The sequence below is a fragment of the Myotis daubentonii genome, chromosome 11 (assembly GCF_963259705.1).
Source record: "Myotis daubentonii chromosome 11, mMyoDau2.1, whole genome shotgun sequence".
Lineage (NCBI taxonomy): Eukaryota > Metazoa > Chordata > Mammalia > Chiroptera > Vespertilionidae > Myotis > Myotis daubentonii.
In genome coordinates, this window is record NC_081850.1 from 30000379 (window position 1) to 30006827 (window position 6449).

General features: G+C 37.7%; 1 pseudogene; it reads right to left on the bottom strand.

The window, feature by feature from the left end:
• Positions 1-5725: 5725 nt before the first annotated feature.
• LOC132212794 (large ribosomal subunit protein eL21-like) lies at positions 5726-6449 on the bottom strand (annotated as a pseudogene).

Sequence of the window (6449 nt, forward strand, 5' to 3'; positions counted from 1 at the left end):
TCTGGAATAAAAAAAGACCCCGAATAGCTGCAGCAATCCTGAGAAAGAACAAAGTAGGTGGGAACTCAATACCAGATATCAAACTGTATTACAAAGCCACTGTTCTTAAAACAGCTTGGTACTGGCACAAGAACAGACATATAGTACCTTGTAGTTTAAATTTCCATGTCTCTAATGACTAATGACACTGAACATCTTTCTTTAAATTAGGCATTCATATACCTTCTTTGTGAAATGTCTTGGTCTTCTGCTCAGTTTTTAATTGAGTTGTCTTTTCTTTATTATGAGTTCTTTATCGGAAATATAATTTGCAAATACTTTCTATCGTTCTCCCAGTCTGTGCCCCCCCCCCCTTTTTCCCATTTTCTTATTGGCACTTTGAAGAGAAAACATTTTGATAAAGTTCAACTTACTGATTTTTTTTTTTCTTTTATGGGTTATGCTTTTGGTGTCATATATAAGATGTTTTAACCTAATCTGTGGTCACAAAGACTTTCCTGTTATATTTCCTCCTAGAAGTATTATAGTTTTAGCTCTTACATTTTAGGCCTATGATATATTTTGAGTTGTTTTTTGTGTATGGTTCAAAGTAAGTGTCAAAATTCTCTTCTCTTGTTCCCTTCCCCTCTTTTCCTTCTCTTTCCCCTCTTTTTCTCCAACCACCTCTTCTCCTCCTGATCTTAACAGACAGCTGTGCGTTAGTGGAGACGTCATTCTAACCAAGCTGCGAGGGTGGAGGAGGAAACAGGTAGAATGGGAAGCACCTGGGGCATTAACCCCAGGCAGATTCCCATTGTTCTTACCTGAAGTTCAGCACTTTTCATGAATAATTGATTCTCAATTGGTTAATTTTTACATTTTCATCCAGTTTTATAGTTGTTTCTTGGGGAGATGATTTATTAACCCCTTTAGTACCTACATATCCCATTTTATTTAAAAAAAGGATTGTTCCTATTATTCAGTCAGAATAGTAATGTTGCCTTGACTAGCTTTTATATATTTTTTATAATGAAATCCATTGGTGAGGAAAACCATGTAATAATGATAAATAATTTATATCCTTTATTGGTCAGTGATTTTCTGTTGGTGTGTCATAGCATAGCGTTATCTCATTTATTAAAAAATGTTGTTATTTATTTTAGACAAAGAGGAAGGGAGGGGGAGAGAGAAAAAGAAACAACAAGAGAGAAACATGGATCTGCTGCCTCCTACAGGCCCCCTATTGGGGATCTAGCCTGCAACCCAGCATGTGCCCTGACCCGGAATTGAACTGGTGACCTCTGGTGCATGGGTCCATGCTCTGCCACTGAGCCACACGAGCTGTGCTCATTTACTTTTTGATCACCGTGTGTAGTAGATAACTTATTCTCATTTTACAAATGAGAAAACTGAGATAAATCAGGACATAGTATCTTCCCAACAGTTACACTGCTATAAAACGATAGAGCCATTATCTGTCTTCGGTGGGTTCTGTTTTTAGTTCATTCAAATGAATTGCAAAAGAATTGTGTAACAAGGTAGAGTTACTTTTCTCCAAGAGCCAAAAGAAAAAGAGTGCTGATTCTTTTACCATTCCAACTTTTAAACTTCTAGAAGCCAGCATTGTAAGGAGAAAATAAAAGATGTTAGTTCAACAGCACTTTAAAGGTTGAAAAGCCATCATCTGGCCAGGGAAATTACCAAACTTAGGATGTGGGTCCTTAAAAATATGGAACGTGTGATATTCATGTTGCATTTAAAAAAAGTTTGCCATGTGTCTCTCTGCACTTCAACCTACAGATTTATCTACACAAATAAACCTGACCTATGCATGCTTAAAACTGATCTTGGAAAACTTAAACTTTGGCATTTCGAATGAAGCTGAGCTAGATTAATAATTAGTTTTGCATTGGGCAATATGTAGTACAAATTAGCAACACAGACTTCATGTGTTTCTTCAGGGTCATTGTGAATACGTTTATTGAGCAGTCCACCGGCAGGGTATGGGCAATGTCCTGTGTGGAGACAGATTATCCTGGGCCAGCCAGGAAAGGAAAAAGGGAGCTTATTCTTTATTCTCCAGTGTGCTCTAGTCCCCCATCCTTCTCACACATTCAAAGGAAATTCAGCTTGTCTGGAGCGCCATAATAAACACAGAAAAAATAACACCTTTAAGGACAACCCGAGAGTGCCCGGGGAGGAAGGCTGAGGAAAAGGTTAAGTTCATGCATATCTATGAAAACAGGAACAGAGATGCAAACCATGGCCACATTGAAATCACCACAGAAACCTTTACTTTGGAACTGCTTGGTTTGCCTTAGTCATAAACATTGGGTTGGTTTGCATGTAACAGTAAGTCCTTTAACTTCATCTTCACTTTTCACCACCCATCTAGAGGAAATGACTGATAAAGGATGACCTTACAGACAGACAATGTTCACTTTCATTTTTCCCTACTCATAATTCTAATCTTTCATGCCATTTAGATCAAGAAGAAGTTTTCTTCTAATTCTGGCCTTATTGTCCTGCGATCTTGACAAGGTTCGAGTGTGTGTCCTCAGCCCGTTTCAGTGTGTATTCACACCAAACATGCCTATACATGCTCATTTCAGTGGGGGAATGTGGTGTATATTTATCTACCAGGAAAAAATTTTTTAGTTGAGTTGATTTTTACCTCAATTTTATGAAAATATGCACTGTAAGTGTACAATCAGTGTGGAAGTTTCACTACAGTACATTTGTTCTTTCAGAAACGTGTCAAAAGATCACAGTAATACATGATTATTTGTATTTTTTGCAAATAAAATTGCAACTAAATGTAATGTGTGACCTTTCATTGGATCCCATATTGAAAAATACACAGCTATAAAATTGGAAATTCAAATGTAAGTAAGTATTACATAATACTGTGATATCAATGTTAAATTTCCTGAGTTTTATAACTTTACTTTGGTTATGGAAAGAATGTCCTAGTTCTTAGGAGATACATACTGAATTATTTAAGGGTGAAGTACTATGAGGACTGCAACTAATTTACAAATGATCCAGAAAGAAGGAACAATAAAGCCAATGTGGTAAAATACTCACAATTGATAAAGGGAATATGAGTGTCCATTGTAGTATCTTGCAACTTTTGTATAGCCCTGACATTTTTCAAAATAAAAAAGTTGGAGGAAATTCAATAATACACATATAAGCAAATTTAGGCTTGTTGCTTTAAAATTGTACTGCAATAAACTCCTTTGAATCTTTTGTAAATAGAGCGCTAGAAATACATAAATAATTGAAACATGAAACAAGATTTAGGTCAACTATTGTTACCATGAACTTCACCCAATTCACTTGTGGCATATTGCTTTACAGAGCCGTATTTGAAAAATAATCAAGTTTCACACAAAAAATTTTAAGGTAGAAAATCATAAAAGTTTCAGCTAGTTTTACTGATAAGACAAAGCTAAGATTCAAAGAAAATCATTCCTTACTATAATGCATTAATATGTAGCATTGAAATATTTTTTTATTTGTTTTTATTTTTGAAAGGTTTACAACATATTCTGCAATGTTTGGGGATACTTAAGGTTAGAGCTATTACTTATACTCCAACATTCATCCTTGCTGTTGTTGGGAATTTTTTCAAACCTACTGATTTGAAAACTTTGAAAAGTGATTAATATAGTTGAAATATAATACCCTCTTTGGGAAGGTGTGTAGCTTGGAAAAATATTCATTAAATGACATTATACTTTAAAGCAAGACTAATAAGATGATGAAATACTAAATGTTGGCTCCATGCTTTTTCTAGCAATCATGGGCCTTTCCCTGTTTATGTTTCTGAAGTTACCTTTCTCTACCAGTCACTTGCCCCGACTAATAGACTGTGACTAGGTTTTAGAGTCAGATAGGCTCCTAAACCACCTACTAACTTTGATTCCTTAGGCAAATTCTGCAGTGGATCTAGGTTCCTGAATTTGGTGAGACCGGTCACTATTTGACTTATCTTTATTCAAGAAGATAAGGACAAGATAAGACTGACCCTCAGTCTTAATTCATACATTTTTTGTAACTACCTTAAGACTTGTGAAGTCTTCAATAATTATTCTTTAAAAAATAAAAAAAAAATCTAACCTCTTTGTTACCATTACTTGACTTCAAATGAGCCTCTAAATCACCATATACTGTGTGTCTTATAGACAGATTCACAGTCTTATTTCTCCTTTTTCCTAAAAGATTGTGATCTATGACAACATTTCTCAAACATTAAAGTACATACAGATCATCAAGCATCTTATTAAAAATGCACATTATGTTTAATAGATCTGGATTAGAGCGTGAGACTCTGAATTAGTAACAATCTCCCAAATTACAGTGAGGTTGCTGGTCCATCACCCACACTTTGAAAAGCAAAGGAGCCTAGCACGTGGCAATACTACAAACATAAGCCCAGAAACTCGGGTGGAAGGTTAAATTCTATTAAAATTAATATAATTAATATATAGCATGAATAAATATATCATGGATAGGAATAATAATATATTAATTAATTAACAACTGAATGGAAAGTAAGTATAAAGAAACATTAAATCTGAACCCCTCACCCAGCCGGCATGGCTCTGTGGTTGAGCATCCACCTATGAACCAGGAGATCATGGTTTGATGGTTCGATTCCCAATTAGGGCACATGCCCAAGTTGCAGGCTTGATCCCCAGTAGGGAATGTGCAGGAGGCAGCCTATCAATGATTGTCTCTCATCATTGATGTTTCTATCTCTCTTTCCCTCCCTGAAATCAGTAAAAATATATTTTTAAAACAAATCTGAATTCCTCTTTTTACAGATAAGAAAATTGAGATTCAGTGAATTTTATAAACTTACTCAGACTATTTGTGCCTGCCATTGTCTCTAATTTCAGGGAAGGATTTCCTTATCTTTTATACATATTAAAATCAGTATGACTATTTTTTAAAATATATTTTGACTTTTATAGAGAGGAAGGGAAAGGGATAGAGAGTTAGAAACATCAGTGAGAGAGAAACATCTATCAGCCGCCTCCTACACGCCCCCTATTGGGGATCGAGCCCACAAACAAGGCACCTGCCCTTGACTGGAATCAAACCTGGGACCCTTCTTCAGCCCGCGGGCCATGCTCTATTCACTGAGCCAAACCAGTCAGGGTGCAGTATGGCCAGAAAAGGGGGCTATAAAGTCAGACCAAGGAGATCTAGAATGAGAATGTGCTGACCTGAAACAATCCTGAATAATAAAAGGCTAATATGCCAATCGACTGAATGGCGGAATGACTGGTCGCTATGACGTGCACTGACCACCAGGGGGCAGACGCTCAACGCAGAAGTGGTTAGTGTGCTTCCATAGAGGGAGCGCCGCTCAGCCAGAAGCTGGGTTTGTGGCTGGTAAGTGCAGCGGCAGTGGCGGGAGCCTTCCCCACCTCCATGGCAGGCAGGCAGTAAGGAGTAAGGGGTCCTGGACTGCTAGAGCCCTGGACTGTGAGAGGGATGTCTCAGTGTCAGCTTAGGTGGACATTCCCCCAAGGATTCCTTTACTGTGATAGGGCATAGGCCGGGCTGAGGGACGCCCCCCTCCTCCCCCCCCCCCCCCCCCCCGCCCAGGTACATGAATTCCATGCACCAGGCCTCTAGTGAATAATATGATCCAGTTACAAAATGGGTATTTTGATTTTCTTTAAATATTTTTTTTGGGAAAAGACACCATTCTCTTTTGTTTTTACACTTATTATGCCATGAATTCATAGGGAATGGCTTCCAGCAGCTCAAGCTCCTTTCCATTGGTTCTCACAAAGAGTGCTTCTCGGGGCGGAGCAGGCTGACACATCAGTTGAACCCAGACACCTTTGTCTTTGGCTTCCTTCTTTTTCTGATCATTTTCCTTCACATGTTTCAGGAAGCCATCTCAACTCTTAGAGTGCTTAATATGCTCAATATGTATCTTAATTCTCTTGGCAAGACAATTACCCTTAACTGTCTTATTCACAACAATGCCCACCGCATGCTGGGTGACATCGTAGACCAGTGATGGCGAACCTTTTGAGCTCAACGTGTCAGCATTTTGACAAACCCTAACTTAACTCTGGTGCCGTGTCACATATAGAAATTTTTTGATATTTGCAACCATAGTAAAACAAAAACTTATATTTTTGGTATTTATTTTATATATTTAAATGCCATTTAACAAAGAAAAATCAACCAAAAAAATGAGTTCGCGTGTCACCTCTGACACGCGCATCATAGGTTCGCCATCATTGTCGTAGACTCTTAAAGTTTTGCCATGGGAACATTTGTAGGGCATTCCTTTTGAATAGTGCCCATTCCCTTGGTGTCTACAGTATCACCTTTCTTGTAGATTCACACGTATGTGACCAAAAGAACACTACATGTTTTCTAAAAGGCCTAGAGAATGTATAGCCGGTGCCTCTCCTCTTTCCCTTTGTATTAGTCAT